The sequence below is a fragment of the Artibeus jamaicensis genome, unplaced genomic scaffold, assembly GCF_021234435.1.
Source record: "Artibeus jamaicensis isolate MK-2021 breed Jamaican fruit bat unplaced genomic scaffold, CSHL_Jam_final contig_387, whole genome shotgun sequence".
NCBI lineage: Eukaryota > Metazoa > Chordata > Mammalia > Chiroptera > Phyllostomidae > Artibeus > Artibeus jamaicensis.
In genome coordinates this window covers 40,845,134-40,866,556 of record NW_026521812.1, presented here as the reverse complement: position 1 = coordinate 40,866,556, position 21,423 = coordinate 40,845,134, and the positions used below count along the sequence as shown (strand labels likewise).

The following is a 21,423-nucleotide window of genomic DNA, read 5'->3' as shown; positions in this document are numbered from 1 at the left end:
AAGAGGAAACCCTGGGGGCATATAGTTTCAAGAGAAAATTTGTTGGAATGTAGCTACCTGAAAATTGTCATTCTTCCTGGGCTAGCTGACACTTTAGGTATGTGTGATTAGCACAGTTTATGTTTTTATCAAATGCCACATACTGCTTGGGCTCTCCATAACAATCTCATAGTGCTTCAGGGCTCCGCAAACAGTAGAAAATAGATTCACAATACTGTCCTGAGCAGAGGACCTGCAGCAGAGGCACCCAGTGGGGAACTGCCAGGTTTCTGGAGTTTCTACGTACAGTTGCCATATCTTCTGACACATTAAAGATTGCATGTGCTTCAGAAACTATGACCCCTGTACTGTACACTTTCCTAAGCTATGTGAAAGTCAAATGATGAAAGGCAAAAGGAAAATTAGAATATAAATCTTGAGGGTGGATGAGCAGGTTTATTTTTTTATTTCCCTGTGGATTAGCTAGAGCCCCTGTTGTTGCTGTCCTTTTTAAAACTATAAAACTCACAGCCAGCAGATGATATTCATAGAGGGCCTTTAAAAGCCTTCGTGGAGAAACAATGGCTGTGCTTGTAAGATGCTTAAGTGGCAAATCAATACCTCCTGCCTCGGGAATTGAGAAACATTCAAAGGTTAGCTGTTTCATTACATAGCAATCTCCAGCATCAGCTATAAAATTTCAGTCAAACACCCATAATGCTTTACAACAACAGACAGGCTAGTCATTTAGCAATTATGTTACACTCACAATGATTCCACATAGAGCTCAGCTCTCAAAGCCATCAAGGCAGAACAGAAGCAAGGCAAGTTGGGGATTGGTGGCCCAACTGAATTAAAACATGCTTTTGTTTGACAGCACCATTGGTACCTGTCTGTATTTTACATTCCATAGAAAGAAAAGACTATATCTAGATACATTTTACTCATTAATTCTTTAGGTGTTTTTGAGGTGTGCTGGGCATTGCTCTAATCTAATGGAGGAAGTGGACTAAAAAAAGAAAAAGTTGTAAAGTAGGAAAAACAAGACAATTACAGATAGTGAGACTTTCTTTGACAAAAATAAAACAATGTAATATGATAGGGTTGCATCATTTATGATGATTTTTGTTTAACAATAAACAATGTTATATGTCAATTTTACCTCAATAAGAAACAAAAGTCCCATCAAAGTGGCTTAAACAGCATATGTATTTATTGGTTCATGTAACTGAAAAATAAAAGTAAGGAAGGTTTGGGGGTTGGTCTTTCCAGGAGATTAACAGTGCCAACATCAACCCAGTTGTCTCACTCTTCTGCTCTGTCATCCAAGCAGTAGCCTTCACCTTCAGGCTTGGTGCCCTCAGGTTTGGAGGATGCCTGCTAGCTAAAGGCAGGGTCCCATGAGTCCTTGTTCATATACAGCAGGACTTCCATCATGGCATTCTGATAAAAGGTACTATGATTAGTTAGGTTTCTTTTTCACTTCTGTAGTAGTGACTGAGGTTGGGAATACAATCTTCTGATTAGTTTAAACGAGTCAGGGATGATTCTTGGAGCTGGGAGTGAGGTACTGCATGGGAGAGGGTAGATACCTGGAAAAAGATCTATCTACTGTTAGTAAGGGGAGAGGGGAAATTGATGTTGGCCAAACAACAAAAAATGTTCACTATAGAGAGTAACCAGTAACAAGAGATACTTTCTATGGGGAAAGAGTGATGTATGAGTACAGAATTGAATGATTAGAAGAAGCCAGGTAGTAACTGGAGAAAGAACACTTCAGGCAGAAAGAGCACCAAATACAAAGTCCCTGAGGTAGAAACAAATTGTTATATATTCAAAGAGCAGAAACACATTGTGATTGAAGTCCAGTACAATGTAAGAGAGGTGGGCACAGTGGTAACTTAGTATTTGTCAATTTAGCTAAGCTAGAATGACATTTTCCAGAGTTCCCTTCACTATGTGGTTGGTTATTTATTTATTTATTTATTTATCTATTTATATGTTGAGCATTTTACAATAAAATTATTAAATTGTATTTTATCGCTTATGCTATTACAGTTGTCCAAATTTTTCCCCCTTGGCACCCATCCACCCAGTATCCCCAATCCTTATGGTGATCCCCCCTCCTTTGCTCATGTCCATGGGTCATGTCTGAATCATATTTTGCTATGTATAATGGGCACCCACATTTTTGTGTGCTTTATACATGAAATTATTATACCCATGGTATGTAGTATTATACCCATGTATAATGCATATCTGTATTTTTCTCTCAAAAATTTGGGCAAAAAAGTCCACATTATACACAGCAAAATATGGTAAGTTCTTTGGCAACTCCATTTTCAATACTGTACTTTATATCCCCACAACTATTCTATAACTACCTATTTATACTACTTAATCCCCTCACCTTTTCACCCATTCCCCTACGCCCTCTATCTGTCAACCATCAAAACACTCTCTGTATCCATGATTGTATCTCTGTTCTTTTCATTTGTTTAGTTTGTTGCTGATAGATATGCATTTACTGACATTTTATTGTTCACAGTTTTGATCTTCTTTTTCTCAAATAAGTCTCTTTATCATTTCATATAATAGTGGTTTTGGTGATGATGAACTCCTTTAGTTTTTTCTTGTCTGGGAGGCTCTTTATCTGCCCTTTGATTCTAAATAATGTCTTTGCTGGGTAGGGCAATCTTGAAAGTAGGTCCGTGATTTTTATGATTTTGAGTATTTCTTGCCAATCCTTTGTAGCCAGCAAAGTTTCTTTTGAGAAATTATCTGCTTTTCTCTTGCTGCTTTTAAGATTCTCTCTTTATCTTTAACCATTGGCATTTTGATTATGATGTATCTTGGAGTGGGCCTCTTTGCATTGTGACTCTCTGTGCTTCCTGACCTTGTATATGTCTATTTCCTTCACCAAATTAGGGAATTTTTATTTCACTATTTTTTGAGATAGATTTCCATTTTCTAGCTCTTTCTCTTCTTGCATCCCTATGAAGCGAATGTTGGAACACTTGAAGTTGTCCCAGAGGCTGCTTAAACTAACCTTATTTTTTAGATTTTTTTCTTCTTATTGTTTGGATTGGTTGTTTTTGCTTCCTTATGTTTCAAATCATTAATTTGATTCTTGGCTTCATTCACTTTATTGTTGTTTCCCTGTGAATTATTCTTTATTTGAATTAGTGTCAACTTCATTTCTGATTCTATCATTTTTATGCTGTTGAAGTAGACACTGAATTCCTTGAGCATCCTTATAACCAGTGTTTTGAACTCTGCATTTGATAGATTGCTTATCTTCATCTTGGTTAGTATTTTTCTGGAATTTTGACCCATTCTTTCATTTGGGCCATGTTTCTTAGTCTCCTCATTTTGGCAGACTCCCTGTGTTTGTTTCTATGTATTAGATAGAGCTGCTATGACTTCCTGTCTTGGTAGCATGGCCTAATGAATAGGTGTTTGTAGGGTCCAGTGGCACAGCCTCCCCTATCCCTCAAGCTGGGTACTTGATTATGCCCTCCATGTGAACTGAATATTCTCTCCTTGTAGTTGAGTCTTGATTGCTGTCAGCAGGTCAATGGGAGGGCTTTACCCAGTCCAGATAGCTGGTAGGATTGGCCACTTCCTTCCTCCATAGCTTCTGGATGTAGTTGGGTGGTAGTTCTCTGATGTGGCCTGTAACTGTTTCCTGGGTGCACAACCTTGGGGTTTCCCAGGTGGTATAGGCTAATGTCAGCCTTCACCTGTGTTCTATCTGGAGCCCCTTGGCATAAGTGGTAAAGTGATCTATAGATGGCTGCTATTAGTGCCAGCTTGAGGTCACTTGGCAAGAGGTATGGGGCTGGGTTCAGCGGTTGCTTGTTTTAGTGGATTGAGGAATGTCTGAGGCCTGCATCTAGCCCGCCCATTCATATGGAAAAGCCACTGTTACCAGCTTGGGTGGGCCCATATTTTGGAAGGGGCAGAACCTACAGTAATTGTCAAGCCATGGCCAACTGTGAACTGGCTTGATGGTGCCACTGCATTGTGGCTGTGTGTGAGAGAGGGCTCAGAAAAGGAACAATGATTGCTGTCTGCAGTTCTGTCTAGGAGAAAGCTGTTGTCCAGCTCTCATGCTAATGCCAGACACTTCAATTCCTCCTAGTATGCCACTGCTCTCCTTCAAGGTGCTGCTCTGATGCTAGAGCCCAGAGGAAGTAAGTCTGAATGAGTCCATGTGCAGGGCCCTCAAGGAGGAGACACCTGAGATCCCATAGTTTCTTTCATTGATCCAACCTCCCTGGTTTTTACTGTCAGAAGTTATGGGGACTTATCTTCCTGGCACTGGAACCCTGGGCTGGGTGGTCTGGTGACGGGCTGGGATCTCTTATTCCTGAGATAGCCCTCTGTTTTATATCCATCACCCATGGGTTTGGGACCCATCCATGTTTTGCCCATCCCTCATATCCCCACCAATTTGTTCTTTGTACTTATGAGCTTAGGGTTTTTTTTGAGATTCCACATATAAATGAGAACATACTGTATTTGTCTTTCTCTGTCTGACTTATTTCACTTAGCATAATGCTCTCAAGGTCTATCGCCATTGTTGCAAATGGTAAGACTTTATTTTTTATGGCTGAATAACATTCCATTTTGTGTATATACATTTTCTTTATCCATTCATCCACTGATAGCCACTTAGGTTGTTTTCATAACTTGGCAATTATAAATAATGCTACAGTGAACATGGGGTTGCATATATCCTTTTGAATTAATATTTTCATTTGCTTTAGATAAATATACAGAAATAGAATTACTGGGTCATATGATTGTTCTGTTCTTAATTTTTTGAGGAAAAAAATTTTCACTATTGAAAATTTCACTATTTTCCATAGTGACTGCACTAATTTACATTCTCAACAACAGTACACAGGGCTCCCTGTGACCCACGTCCTTATCACACTGTTACGTTCTGTTTTTGATAGTAGCCATTCTAACAGGTGTGAGGTGCTGTCTCATTGTGGTTTTGATCTGGAGAAATGAGAACTTTCCAACACTGCTTGGGTATTTATTAGTTGACACAACCTTTGAAGTGTAGTTTTGCAATACTAATTAAGATCTCTAAACATGTTCTCACTCTTCTGAAATTCTATTTTTTGTTTTTTTTATTGTTGTTCAAGTGCAATTATCTCCATTTTTCTGCCACCATTTCCCCCTACCCCATCCACCTCCACCTCCCACCCTCAATCCTACCCACCTTTGGCTGTGTCCATGGGTTCTTTTTACGAATTCCTTGATGACCCTTCCCCTTTTCCCCACCCTGTTATTCCTCTCTCCTTCCCCCTCTGGTTACTGTCAGTTTGTTTTTTATTTGAATGTCTCTGGTTATATTTTGCTTGCTTGTTTGTTTTATTGATTAGGTATCACAGGTGAGATCATATGGTGTTTGTCTTTCACTATGAAGGGTAGGTGTCCTTTCTTTCTGCTGCATAGTATTCCATTGTGTAAATGTACCACAGTTTTTTGATCCACTCACTTACTGATCACTTTTCTGAAATTTTTCTTCTAGAATTTTATTCAAGTCAAAATAATGAGTTATTTGAAACATATAAATGATATATTTTCTATTCATATTAACAAAAAAATTGAAAACCAAAATTTTGACTGGTGTGGCTCAGTCAGTTGGACATTGTTCTACAAAGTGAAAGGTCCCCAGTTTGATCCCTAGTTGGGGTACATTGGGTTGTGGGCTCAGTCCCTGGTTAGGGCATGTGTGAGAAATAACTAATTGATGTTATCTTTCATATCCATGTTTCTCTCCCTCTTTCTAAAAATAAATAAATAAAATCTTTTAGAATATTCAATAGTAGAATTTCAAGTTAATTATGGCAATGCATGTGATATGACAGTCTTCAGTCTTTAAAAATAATTTTTAAAATATTTAAAGACATTGGACAAAGCTTATAAAATATTAAAGAAAACACATGATATGTGTACAATATTATTCTATATGGCATATTGGAGAAATACATATTATTATACTTTATATGTTTTATATCACACACACACATACACAAGTAATTACCTGAAAGAAACAAATCAAATGGCTTTTGATGGGTGATAAGTTTATAAATTTTTTTCTTTATCATTTTGGTATTTATAAAATTTTCTATGTCTACATTAAGGGTATTTTTTTTATGATCAGAAAACATTATAAGAAAAATTTTACTAGTGGCTGAATTTTGGTTTATTAGGTATACATTTGAATTTATATTTTGCTAATCGTCAAAATCAACCTTAGAACTGTAACTTTTTCCTATATACAGCAATAAATGCAGCGTGCTTTCTCATTATAATTCTTATCTAAAACCTTCTATATGTTCAATAATTTGGGGTTATAAATTTAATGTATTATCTTATAGCTTTATATTATTTTTACCATAATTTATAGGAAAATTTTAGAATAAACATTGTAAACATATTTCAAAACATTTTTTCTGCCTATTTCCATATATTTTATTAGTTTTCCTGGTAAGCAGAATTTTTAAATATGAAACAGAATGGTGGTTATCAGTGAGGGTGAGGGTGAGCTGGGGAAATTGGGGAGATGGTCAAAGAATGCAAACTTGCAGTCAGAAGATCCATGAGTTCTGGGGATGTAAGGCACAGTGTAGTCAACAATGCTGTATTACATACTTCAAAGGTGCTAAGAGATTAGATCTTAAATATTTTCACCACAAGAAAGAAATGATAATTATGTGGCATGATAGCTGTGTTAGCCAAGGCTAAGATGCTAATCATATTGCAATATATAAATGTTTCAAATCGACACGTTATGCCTTAAACTTATACAATGTTATATAGATGTCAGTTATATCTCAGTATAAAAGGATTTTTTAATATTTTGTCTTTCATTTTCTTAGAGATACATGCATATAATACATTAATAGAATTATGGCAGTTTGGAATATTTCCACAAATTATTTTATCTTCAAGAAGTGGAGTCTAGTTCACCTTCCCTTGAACGTGAAGGGACAGTGATGTGCTTCTGAAGAAGAGAGAAAGCAGAAGTGGTGATGTGGGACTTCAGAGACTAGGTCATGAAAGGCACTGTGGCTTCTTTCTTTCTCTTGAAGGCACAATGTAGATAAAGTTAGCTGACATGTCACAAGCAGAAGCCCACATGTGCTGGAAGCTGAGGTGTTCTGCCCTTAGCCAAATATGAAACCAAGGCTTCCACCCAACAGCCATGTGAGTGGGTCTTCTTGAAAGTAGAGCCTTCAAGCCTATCGACCTTCACATGTCTGCATCCCCAACCAAGATTTTGATTGCAACCCCATACAGAGCCAGAAAAACCCAGGTAAGTTGCTTCTGGATTCCTGACCTCCAGAAACTCCTGTGAGATAAATGCTTTTTGTTTCAAGCCACTAAATTTTGGGGATAATTTGTAATGAAGCAATGGATAACTGTTGCAAATATATTTCTTTATAAGAAGAACATATTATCCAATAATTAATTATATTAAAACATTTACCATTATGTACTTATTATGTAGCAGACACTGTGTTAAATAGTTTACCTGTACTATCTAATTTGATTCTCATTGGAATCTAATGATACAGGTTTAATTATATATCCAGAGGAAGAAAGTGAGGCCGAGAGAACTTAAGCCACTTAAGGAAGCCAGGAGTGTTACACAGAAGTCCACCCTAGATTGATTCATTCTTCAGATTGTTGGAGTAAATTTTATTAGTGTTCTTGGAAAAGTGAGATGCAAAACATTATATGCTCCATATTCTGATGCTTATAATATTATCTTGTCCTTTCTATTCTGTATTATACTCTTTAAACTTCAGAGGTCTGTTCCTCTTATTGTTAGTGGTATTCTCACATGTAGTCTTGAAATGATGGACTTTTCTAATCACGAATAAAAGAAGACAACATTATTAAGAAGGAAATGTTTGTTTCCTCTTTCCCTATACTTAAAGGGAAAAACAAAAGTATTATTGCTTATATTAATTCAAGATAAGGACTTTTATAAGATAGGTGGGCTTCAGAGATGGCTGTTAACTACTGTTGACAGTAACCTTTGATCTCCAAAAAGTCAGTAATTTTAATTGGTTATATTACTTAATAATGTGTTGCCTTGGTAATACTTTTGATGTAAGCATTGCTTTTTTTCTAAAAGGCATAAACCTTTGTGAAAACTTTGTGATCATTGTTATTTCCCTCATTTCACATGCTTGATGTAAAATAAAATAATTTCGTATTTCTTATTTAAACAAAGAGCTTGAGAATCTTGTCTTATTTAAATTTAACACAGAGCATATTACAGTTGTGGTTTTTTTGGTCCTTATTTGAGAAAGTCTGTTGCTGCCACAGATGGAAATAAAAATCCTAGATCACAGCTGTTTTATCCCATCATTTAGTAAATTGATTGTTCTACTATCTTCTGGTATATTTAGGGTCAGAGAGAAATGGGAGGCCAGAGATTTTTCCCCAGATTCTTGTAGAGCTTTTTTTTATTTTTGAAATCATGATATTTTGCACATACACATTTAATGTTGGCATTTGCTTATTTTTTTTCTGGGACCCCAAGAACACTTAAGCTCGTGTATTTCTTTTCAACTGAGTTTTCTTTTATTTGATTTTTCATTTCTGTTTCATTATTTTTCCTTTCATTACAATATTTGTAATTCTTATCTTGATTTTTGTTCTCTACTCTCCACAGGCATTATCTCATTATTTTCTTTTTTTGGTCTTTTTTCTTGACTTTTTACTTTGGTCTTCAGCGCTGGTTTGCTGAGTGTTGGTTGGCTTTTTTCTTCTGTTTCAGAGGATGGAGTAGGTGATATGTCATTTGATAGTGTATTTCTCAATCCACCTTGACTAATGATGCACTTAGTGGGAATTCCATCAGTATTTCCTAAGAATTTTTCTTAGTGTTTGGTCCCAAGGCTTGCTTTCACATTTTTGTGTCTTCAAAGATATTTTATAAGGAAGTTAAGAGGAAGCTTCTCAGACTTCCATCACCAGGTAGAATCTCTCATCATGTTAACTTGGAAGTTCAGGTTCAGTAATTTAAAATGCTTGCAAACATCAGGATGATATATGTTTTATTTGTTTGTTTAGTTGTTTTAGATTTCACATATAAGTGATACCATATGATATTTGTCTTTCTCAAAATAAAGTATATGATAAATGTTATACCTTTTTCAGATATTTCTTTGGAAATTTGGTAGACTAATTTATTTTTTATTCTTTTATGAGTTAGTCTATAAATATCTCACCTTCTACATTTTCCCCATTGATTTTGTTAGCAATATATTTCTTTCAATATGCCCGCACATTTTTAAAGTCTTTTGGTCTCAGTCAGAATTGGAACACTCAGTATTTGAAATTTATTTTTGTATTTTCTACATAATTTATTGTGAAGAGGCACTAGTGTGTGTAGTTAAGACAATGAGCACAAAGAAAAAGTATCATGCTTTTGTCCTGCTTGATTTTATTGTACTTTTTTTTCTAGTGACCATACAAACAGAGTCTGCATAATGGAAAAATATCAATACATTGGTCAATAGTTATGAATTACTGTTGGATACTGAGAATTGTGCAGGTAAGTCATGGTGGTGACAGTGTTCTGGATGGTAATCAAGACAGATTCACCTGAGCAATTTGCAGTGTGGATGGAGAAAGAATCTGATGCTCCAACCTTCTCACGTGTACATGTTTAGGGTCTGTTTTTCTACCTTTATACAGAATTCTTAGGTCCCCCCTCATATACTGTGCAGAACAAAGATTCTGAAAACGAAAGCAAATTGTTTGGATGTGTGCCTTCTCCAGGTGAAAAGAGAATAATGTTAATGTTTTGGCCTTCTAATATTCCACTGTGTATATCATAAGCAGCACACATCCTTCTCCATAAGAAATCGGATAAAAGAATTAGAGCATTGGGTTATGACTTCTATCACCAGACTCTGAAACAAACTAATGCCTATTTACCAGAAAATGGAAAATGTTCAATTTCTTTAGCTGCAATGACACTGTGATTTAAAAATATCTAGTGTCCTCTTGCAAGAGCCTTGGATGAGCTGTGAGAACAGCCACTTGCCTGTCAATGTATCATAGTCCTCCCTCCTCCTCTGCCATGCCAGTAGCAGTGAACTGCTGAGACCATATTGTTGCCCATATGTTGGGAAACTACTAAATTAAACCCCTATGTAATATGCTGGCAAGTCTATGGCAGGAGTTAAAGGTTTGGCAAGTAAATTTCTCTAATTTATCATTCCATTGTTAGTGTTTTTGAGTTTTTTCTCTCTCAGGATGGCTGTTATTTGTCAGGGATTGAGAGATTACTATCACACATCCATATTATCAGAAAAGAAACTGAATATCTGGGTTAGGCCAGATTTCCACAGTTGATGAATTAGGCCTAAATCTCTACTGTTTGCACAGAAAAGCCTGATGTTTAGCCTGTCCTTCTCTGAAGTGTGCAGGATGTTCAGAGAATTTAAGTCAGAGACAAATACTCTTCTGTCTGTTTGAAAACTATCAGGCATAATCTGAAGTTCACTGTTCCGTGTTCATGGTAGGAAACTGTTTTCCCCAGCCGTTACCCTTTTGTTTTTACTATTATACTTCTTTTAACATGTCTGACTTATTCTTTAATGTATTTATTTTTTTCTTGACTTTAGAAGATGAGAACTGACCCTAATTGATCCTGGTTTTCTCACATCCATCAATTACTACTCACCTAATGGGATTGCTACTTCCTTCTTTCTTCTATCCTCCAAAGGGGAACAGGTAGTCCTCCCTATGAGGAAGAACAAAAAAATATTATGACAAGCAGTGTAGTACATTATCTTGTTTAACAATAACAGCAATCTAGGAAGGATGCCTTATTGCCTAGTTGGCATTTGGGGAAACTATAGCTTATATTGGGTAAGTGATTTGCACAGGGTCACGTGAATCCAGTAATGGGAGAATTCATGGTCTGCTTGGGTCCAGGAACTTGTGGCTTTCCTTCTCAAGTTTGGTTATTGTTTTGAACAGGACAACTGAAGATTTCTGAGATTTTGCTTCACAGGACACTAATGTTCTTCTAAATGTTAGTACATATCTTCAGAAAAGGTCTCTATTATCAAATATGCTTACTGCGTTAGGGTTTTTCAGAGAAATAGAACCAATGGAATTATACTCACATGTGCGCACATACGCATATAAAACTGACACTTATTATGAAAATTGGCTCATTTGATTATGGAGCCTGAGAATTCCCACAATCTGCCTTCTGCTGGAGGACTGGGAAAATGATGGTGTGATTTAGTGACATCCAGAAGCCTGAGAACTGGGATGAGGGCAGGGGAAGCTGACAGTGTAACCCCCAGTCTGAGTCTGAAGGCCTGAGAACTGGGAGGGCTGATGTCCGAGGACAGGTGGAAATGCCTGTCCCAGCTCAAACAGAGAGCAAATTGACCTTCCTTCATCTTTTTGTTCTGTTTGGCATCAAGGAATTTGATGAGGTCCGCCCACATTGGGGAGGGCAATCTGCTTTACTTATTTTCACCAATAAGTTCACCAATTCAAATGTTAATCTCTTTTGGAACTGACCTTATAGACACACCAAGAAATTTTTTTTACCAGCTTTGTAGACATCCTTCACCCAATGAAATTGACACATAAAATTAACCACACTTGGGAAATGCTGTATAAAATTATGTTGAACAGTGTTTTCAACCAGACTTTTTGTAGTTTATGGACATTGGGATGTGAATTTCTAAGAAGATGATATAGTATATGGATTTTACTGAATCTTGTAAACTACCAAATTCTTTTTACTTTTCTGCAGAATATGTGAGAACACAGTTTGGGGAATGTTGGCATAACCTTCTTCCCTTTCTCTTCCTGTATCAAAACTAATACCTGTGCTGGTGGCTTATTGTGATTCCATGTAATGACATTTCAAAGGCTATTTATTAAGCACTGCCTACAGTGTATGAGTCTCTGTAACAATTACCAGAGAAGAGGGTAATGTAAGGACACAAAATTATAAAATATGGATAAAGCTCTGGCTTGGAGGAGTTTATGACCTGGTGTGTAGAACGCACTCAGAATGGGGCATGTTACAAATGGTGAAGAGTCCATATAACGATGCTTCCACAGGTGGCTTCCTGTGTGGGGTTGTAATTTGTGCTGTGATATATTATGTTTCATTTCTTTTTCCTGTTGTTATTTGCCTCTGGGTAGAACTTAAAAAATAGTGAGGTAACGTTGTGACTTTTAAGCTGAATGCTTTTGGCAGGGAGCCCTTTCCCAATGTGGCACATCAAAAAATAAATTTAATATTATATAAAACTTTTATGTGGGAGAACTCTTTCCTTGTTGAAGAACTAAAACTCATGTTATTCATTGGTTGTGATATTTTGATGAAAGGTAAGTGAGATGTCTTTCTGATGACAGGTGAAGAAGCTTACTATTTTCTGCAATAATAGGGGAAAGTCACTGTTTCAATTCGGCTGAAAATTTGTGTAGTTCTTTAAGAGTCACCAAGCAAAAATTTCACCTAAAACATATACATACACTTGTACATCTGTGTCTTTGTGGTTAAAATGCTATATTCTGGTTATTACTCAGAAGTTTAGTTATTATAAAGCTTGATAACAAGGCATATATGCTTGCTCAGGTCCAAGAGAACCTTGTTCAGGTTCAAAGTTCTCTAGAATTTCAAGAAAATAGGATTGGGTCACTTTAAGCAAAATTTGTTTGGGGCCCAGGAAATTTCAATTCATGCCATTGGCCTATTAACAAATATTTTATTCGATTGAAAAGAAAGAAGAAACATTCAGATATACTCACCTAGGGCAGAAATAATTTTCTCTATGACTCACATTTAAGACCCCATCACTGTAATTTCAATACTTTTATTGGTCTTGTAGAACAGAAGGATTTATGTATTATTTTAAGCTGATGTCAACTCTCTGTGGATACAGAAAGTTAATGAAGCTGTTAAAGTCAACTATTCAAAACTTCCAGAGATCCTTAGGGCCAATTATTCAGTAACATTTATTTAACACCCTTGGTGAGCACAGAATTTTAGAACTTTTTAGGGTATAAAAAGTAGCAGATGTGGTTCTTGCTTTCAAAGGTTTTTCACTGAGGATCTATGACACACACACTCACACACTATGAGACTCTTAAAATACCATCTAAACAACTTTAAAGAAATCTAACAGAAGTTATTAATTGTGTTGGTCTTATTCTTCATGTGTGAGTGTGAATGAATTTCCAAATGAGGAACTTAAATTATGAAATTCTCTAAGTCTCATTTTATTAAATGAGCTAGAGATTTTTAAATTTTATGTCTTTACTTGGTATTTTCTTTCTTATTTAATCTTGAAAGTAGGCACATCAGATAATATGACTCCACATTAATACTTTGCCTCCTTTTCTCTACAAATCTATATATATTTATTCAAAGCCCAAAGGAGCTGAGAATTCTAAGGAAAATTTGTGACCAGGCCCTACTGGACTTTACAGTTCTACTTTTCCAACCAGTAGTTACAAAACAGAGGACTGGATTGTTAAAGGAAGAAAGTATATGGAGAAAAAACAGTTGCAAAGTAGGTCTATGTAAGCTATTCTACAGATATAGGATATTCAGAATAAGCAGTATTTTGGGTGGAAAGTTTAGGTCACAAAAAGAAAATTAGAGCTAATAATTTAGACAGTTTTTTTATGTAATGGAAGTCTGCCTATGAAAAGGGACACTTCCAAGTGGATGATGCTCTTGGGTAGAACAAGGTAGGAATGTGACACATGATGTGTGGTTTTAGGTCCAGTTACAGAATTTGAAACCCTATTTTCAGCTTTACCTGGTCAGGAAGGTACTCTTGTCACTCAGGGTACATGAGTAACATCGTAGTTGGATAAGAAAAAAGAAAACATATATTAAAATAAAAGAGACATAATAAACATATTTAAACCAATAGTAAGTGATTTTCTAATAGTTTTCCAATATCTGTATTAGTCAATTCTAGAAGCATTGCATCAGTATATAATTTTAAGGTGTTTAAAGAATTGTTAGGGGCTGACATATTACAGTACAATAAGTTACTTTAAATCAATATCTAAATGTCTGGGGTAATCTTATTTAATAAAGTAATATTTTTTATGTGTTTGTAGTGAGCATCAAAATATTTAGAAAAAGTTAATTGTTTAAGAATTAGCAAATTAGTAAAGAGAACATTAGACAGAGTCTGAATTGCTATGACCATTCTTTTTTGTGTATAAAAGCAGCCTGGATTTTTGTTTTTAGTTTAGAACCTACTCATTATTTCTCACATAGACATGCTCTAGAACAAGTGTTGGCAAACTATGGTCCATGGACGAAATATTTAGTCTACTTTGCACATGAGGACACTGGGTTTTGGGAAGCTAAGTAACATTTCCAAGATCATCATGCAGCTACGAAGTGTCAAAGCAGGATTCAAACAAACCCAGGCAGTCTGTCTTCAGACTCTTACCCACCACACCACACTGCCTCTGATTCTTGTGAAAAAGACGAGGCAACTTGTGTCCACTATCACAGTCCACAAATGATCGAGGTACTTTAAAATAAACAAACAAAAACTCTGGTAGGAGGGAAGGAGTGGGAAGAAATGTGCCCGAAGTGGAGGAAACTGAAATTCTGTGCCCAGAAAGTGTTAGTCTGTAAAGCTTTAACATTTTGCTCAGTGCTAGTCCTGTACTTCCCCGTTTAGCAATAGCTCAAGTGTCCAACTGACAAATAAACCATAGTGGAGGGAAAAAACAGTGGACTCTAGGGCTCCTGATCCCACTTGTTCTAAAGATTTGAAGGCGTCTCCATTTTTAAATGCCAGTGTTTAAATTAAGTGTTTCCAGAAGTCTTCAGAGGTGTGTTCTATGAAACAAATTTTGTGGACAAATATATGGGAAATGAGGCATAGTATCTTGCTCTCTCTTGGAAATTCAGAATTTTTGTAAGCAAAGTAAATACTCTTAGAAGGTTTTGCACTAAACATTTTTGCTTATTTTTAGCCCAGTGTAAAGTGACCATAGATTTTAAATTTTATTATTATTTTTTTGCCTGCATAATATCTGTCAACATTATGAAAAATCAGTGTTCTATGGAATAGACTTTGGCAAATGTTATTTCCCATTTTTACCTATACAGCAAGGTTGCAAATTGACCTTACACTTTAATGTGATGAAAAATACAAATTCTTTATTTGATCTACAGTGAATTTCATCTTTTTTCCTGCGCTTTTATCTATGGTGTAGTAGGAGAAGAGATTGACTGAATGTGTCATCTGGGATAAACAAAGGTCAGTATGATATTAGGAGGGCTTTTTTGTTTGTTTGTTTCCTCTTGGGACAAATATTTATCCAGTCTTTCGGGTGGCCTTCTCCAACTCCTGCTTCTTCCCCAAAGGAGGCATCCAGGTGTGTTGGGGAAGGGTTTCCATGGCTCCTCCTTGCCCTGGGATATATGCTTGTAGTTATCTGCTGCTCTCAGGGCAATGTCTCTTGGCTGATGAGTGCTGCTGGCCCGGTTAGAGGCAGTCTACAGCCAATGTCACTTTGTTTTCTTTTCAAGGGTCCAGCAGTGCTCCCAGCTGACCCGGCCTCACTTTGCTCCTAAGTGACTGCCTTGGCCTTTGTCCATCCTGCTGCCCCAGTGTTTACCAAGTCTATTCTGTAAGGTCACCGTGCTGTCTGCCCCCAAGCCCCTTGGCAGGCATATTATTCTTCAGCTGCACAAATGCAGAAACCAAGAGGTTTGAGAAAGCTCTACCTCTGAACCTTTCTTTTTCTGTATACATTGCACCATCAAGGAACTGTGGCTGTGACCCAGGTTGTCTTTGGGGGAAGGGAACGACTTGAAAGGTGCTCTTTTCACAAAGTTTCACCCATAAGAAAATGAGTGGGTGGCTAATAGCCTATATCTTTATCATTGAGCTTATCCTCACTTATATAACAAACATCTCCCTGAAGTCTAGGAAATGGAAATGGGAGATGCAAGATTGACACCTTCCAATCTCTTTCTCCCTCACCTCCCCCAGCCAGAAACAGTCAGATAGCTCTTTTATTTCTTCTTTATTATATCTTCTCTTTCCTGTCCTGGTTGTCGGTATGAGTATGGAGTAGCCCTCCATGTTAGTAAGCCCTATATTCTAAGTCCTTCAGCCTATTCTTTCTCAAGATAACAACCTGCTGAACAAGGTTTACTGCTTGCTGCATATCCAATCATATGTAAGGTATAAAAACTAACTTTCTCTTTGTCCTTCCTTCACATTTATTAGGTAACAAATTTCATTGTCCATAGGCAGATAGATGCCTCAGGTGAAATATGGTTTACTCAGGAGGGCAAAAGAACAAAGCACATAATTTGAAACCATTACCTTCATTACCCATAGCCTATCAGCTTTTATACGGATTCTCTCCTAGGTAGTCAATGGTTTTATTTTTTTATTTTTTAAGAAGACTGTATTTATAGTTAGAGAGAGGGGAAGAGAGGGAGAAAGAAAGAGAAATATAATATGAGAGAGAAACATTTATCAGTAGCCTCTCATATGTGCCCTATTTGGGAACTGAACCAGTAACCAGGGAACATGCCCTCACTGGGAATTGAACCCAGTGACCTTTTGCTTTGTGGATGACAGCCAATCAATTCAGCCAAAGTGGTCAGGGCGGTAGTCGATGGTTTTAAATGCTTTGATACTGCTATTCTTTGGATTTTCTCTTCTTAACTGCTCCCTTGTTCTTCAGGCTCATCACTTTTGTGCTTCTAAGAAATGCCATTCCTTTTAAAAGTTCCATCTCCAGGTCATTGTTCTTCTGAGTCTCTCTATGGTGATTTTAAATATGCTAATTCTTCTCATTTCTATGCATACACTCATTTCCCATATCTATAGTCTAGCCAGAACCTTGTATCTGTTTGCTCTGCAAAGACTTTGCTCCTCGAAGTGTCACACTGAATCCTCTCACCAGCTGGATGCATTCTTGCGTGTGGCATCCTATTTAATGGCAGGATGATTCAGCCAGTTCCATAGTTCAGGGTCTCATCATGTCTCCCGTGGGCTATTCTAATAACGTTCTAAAGAATCTTTCTGCTTCCCCCCCTTTTTCCACAACAGTCTATTTCCTTGTTACTCTTAGAGTGCTCCTTTAACGTCTTTTGGGGCCTCCCCCGCACCCCATTGTGTCCTGCCTCCTGTCTGGCTATACTCCCCATATACTCATTTTCCTCCAGTCAGTCTTCTAGAAGTTCTTGGAATGCTTCCTGCTCTCTCATGCTTTGCTGCTTTTACATAAGTAAGTTCTTCTGGGTCACTTTTCTTCCCCTCATTCAATGAGTTGATTCCTACTTAGGTGTTATGAATTGCTTCCTGCTACCTCCTCCAGAAGCCACCCTTCGAGAGCCCAGTCTGAGTAAGATGGCCTTTTTCTGTGCTGCTTCACACATATCTTTAATTCACATAATTTTGGGGACCACCATGCATATTTTAATCTCTCTTCTTCTTTCACTTCATTTGGGAGCAGAAACCGTGTCTTGTTGATTTCTTTGTCCCTAGCACCTAGATAGAGCCAGATACCCAGTAAACCCTCAGTAAATGTTTTTGAAATGAGTGGAGGAGGTCAAATAGACTAAGGACAGATAAAAGGTCATTCAATTTGGTTAGCAAAAGGTCTCTGTTGACCTTGGAGAGATGAAGTTCAGTAAATATTTAGCTTCCTCAGTCTGAGCACTGAGATGCTCGTAGGGAAGTCTGCATGCTTGAACACCAGTCTCTCAGCTCTCTCTGTGTTGTTTCATAATGGAGAGGAAAGCTGTTAAGAGTTTCTAAAAGTGAATTGTGAAGCAATTAGAGTGACAGAAAAATATGAGTGATTTGGGTGAGCATGGCTTTTAGCCACATAAAGAGCAGCTAAATGCATCTGCTTCAATAAAATTCAGAGCAAAACCTTTGTAATCAGTCTGAAAACACCCAAGGCTTGTTTTCCTTTTCTCAGGGAAAGTAAAAAAACAATTTAGTAGCTGGATATTTCATCATTTGAACAGTACTTTCATTTTTTGAGTTATATTAAAATAGTATATAAACCTACAGTCCTTCCCTTCATGACAGATACCCCTATAGTCAGTGGCACAGCAGGTGCAGCCCATGGCCATGATTCTCACTCTGCCTGGTTACTGTGTAGACCCCATCCCCTCCTATCATCAGGCCTCTAGTGCCTCAGCTGCTCAATGTGAAGGTTGCCAGCAACTAAATAAATAATTTCAGCAGGAATGCGAAGGCCCTAGGAAGGCCATATTTTGGTGATTAGGAGTCAGAAGATGATAAATGACTTTCCATTTTTAGTCACGCAGGAGGACGGGAGGCTGGTCAAGGCTGCTGGAAACTTTGAAAGTGGGAAGTATATAGAACAAGTCAAAACATACTTAACCCAGCAAGGGGTAGTTCAGAAACTCTGTGGACAACTAGACATGGAAGCCACGAATAGTGGTAACCAAAGATGACTAGAATTAATATTGGGGGATGACAGGAGGGAGTGAGGAGTCTGTGGCTTGAGTCTTTTAGAGAAACAGAACCAAGAGGATAGACACACACATGTATACATACAGAGAGAGATTTATGTAAAGGAACTGGCTCACGCAATTGTGGGGCTGTTAAGTATGAAATTTGTGGGGCATGCTGGCTGTCTGGAGACTCAGGGAAGAGTTTATGTTTCAGTCTTGGATTTAAATTCCACAGGACAGCAAGCTTGAAACTCAAGCAGGTTTTTTTATGTTGCAGTCTTGAGGCAGAATTTCTTCTTTAAGAAACCTCAGTCTTAGTTCTTAGAGCCTCAGCTATCAGATGAGACCCACTCACATAATGGGAGGATCATCTGTTTTAATCAAAGTCTACTGATTGGAAATGTTAAATGCATCTAAGACATGCTTATACAGCAATATACAGACTACTGTTTGACCAAACAACTGGGTACCATTGCCTAGCCAAGTTGAGACATAAAATTAATCATAATAAGGACAAAAGAAGGTACAGTGAGAGCCCAGATCAGAAGCTAGAAATCAGGTGGGGGCCCAAGCATAGCCACAGTTTAACTCAGTCTGTGACTGGAAGTAAACAGGCTATGTCCAGTTGGTCAGGGCCAAAGAACTGTAAGATACAAATTGTAATGATGGTTAGCTTGGCCCCACTCTGCCTCTTCTGACTTAGCTTTGACCACCAAGTGATGGTGCAGATCAAAGCTCCTGAGGTTTACCATTGCAGGCCTTGCTCAAGTGGGCAGAGGTTAAAATTTTGCTCCCCTTGTTTCTTTAGCAAAACTTACCTGTTTCAAGGTTTCATTTTATTAAGGTGCCTCCTTAGTGTCTAACATAGTCAGAGCAATCCAATAGCTTAAGGCATTAAGTTCCAACCTTTTGTTAATAAAAATTAAAATTATATTCTTCTTTGATTGAAGAAATATGGGAGAACTAATACCTGGGTCTAGGTAGCTCTGGTTCTGTGGCACCTCTATTTGCTTGAAAAGTATCTCCTTTACAACACTTTGAAGTATCTTCATTGTTCTTCCCTCCAGTGATATAGTTTCTTTTTGTACCGTGTAAGCTAGCTACTAACCTCGTATTTCTTGACTCACGCTCACCCTTCTATACTTGGCTCTGTGATGCCAGGCTTAGAGTCTGTGAACTACATTTTCAAGAAGAATCCCTTGCAGCTGCAGTGGTAGGAACTGACAGGAGACAGGAAAGCATGAGAAAGGGAGAAGGAACACTTATCCTGGTCCCAAGTCCTGTAAACATTCTTCCAGCAGCAGGAGTTCCAGGAGCAGTGGACAACTACTGCATTCTTTTTGGTATGCCAAGTAGCAGCTGCAAGGTATCCATCCCCTCACGGGTCTAAGCAGCAGATGTGCGGCTCAGAGTACTGGAAAATGGCCCCCATGAAGCCTCATTTCAGGGATCTTGGTGCCACGGGGAGGCATGCACAGCCCCTCAAAAGTCCAAAGATTAGCTGGACAGTGCCTCTTAGATCTCTGAGCACCAGTTGTTCCATGAGCAATCCAAGATCAGATCAGGAATCCAAGATCAGAGTAGCAGTGCCTTCCTCAGAGGTCTGAGAGCCAGCCACTGCAGAACCTTCCTCAGGAGTTCAAGCATTGGGTTGCAGTGTTCCCCCTGAGGTACTAGTTCCAGCCATGCAGGGCCCACCCTTGAGGTCATGCACCAGCTGGCAACATCCCTTCACTGATCAGACCTCTTCTGAGCTCCTAGGACCTGGTAAGACCTATCTCTCCTTTTTTTGTTCTCCAAGACCTAGGGGTGGTGGCTGCCTCTTAAAGTTATCTCAAAGTTTAATTTTTGTTCTATTAACTTTCAACACCTTTGACACTAACTAATGGTCTGTATTAAACTTCCTGTATTTGAAATAACTTACTTTGCTTCTTTTTATAGCCTGGACCCTGAACCATGCATGTATCTCAACTTTCCCATAGTCTAGGTAGCTGAAACATTGTAGGATTGTTGTCTCCAAGGTAGGCTGATATTGTGGAAGTCCAGAAGGAGAGAAAGGTTAGGAGTTGGTGTTTATTTTATTTTATTTTGACAGGATTTTGAGGTTTTATTAACATGAATACAATGTGTACACAATCTGTCTATTTACTTTCTTCACTGCACAGCCTGGCATTGGGTCTGGTGACTCTGACAGCCAGCTGGGCTGCTCTTTCCACAATGACATTGCCATTCTTTGAGGGGACATGAGCAATTTCAGCACAGTAAGATTTGTTGCACATCAGCAGCACTTCAAGCTCCTTGATGTTGTGGACCAAAAACTTTCGAAAGCCACTGGGCAGCATGTGCTTTTTTTTCTAGTTGCTCCCATAACCAATGTTGGGCATCAAGATCTGGCCCTTGAATCTTCTGTGCACCCTCTTGTCAATACCTCTGGATTTCTGCCAGTTCCACTTAATTTTGACATACTGGTCTGACTAGTGCCAGATGAAGTTCTTGGTCTTCTTTTTTTAACAATCTTGGGTTTCAAGAGAGGTTTGAGGGCAGTCATGGTGTGGAGTAAGAGATAGCTGCCACCTCTGTAGGTAGCACTGAGGAAAAGACTGGCGTGTTTATTTTTTTAAATGTTCTTTTGAAGGCCAAGATAGAGACAATAATTTTTAACTTTAACAACTTTAATTTTGGCTTTTCAAAAGTGGAGCTCTTGGGTCATCAATTTTTTTGTCATAAATAATAATATTCTCTCTTACAACCTGTACACATATTCTAAAAGGCAGGGGCGAGGCAAAAATTGCTGGAAATGTAAGTAAGACACTTGGAGGCTATTGATAATTTCTGGAAAAAAAGCCCTGTTTCTTACCCCTCCACTCTGAGATTAGCAATAGAGCCATCATTGGGTGTGGGTACATGAGAAGAGAAGAGAGATGTGT

The 21,423-nt window shown here is 37.9% G+C and overlaps 1 pseudogene; it reads right to left on the bottom strand.

Moving 5' to 3' along the window:
- Positions 1–20,637: 20,637 nt before the first annotated feature.
- Positions 20,638–21,092, bottom strand: LOC119048215 (60S ribosomal protein L32-like; annotated as a pseudogene).
- Positions 21,093–21,423: the final 331 nt, after the last annotated feature.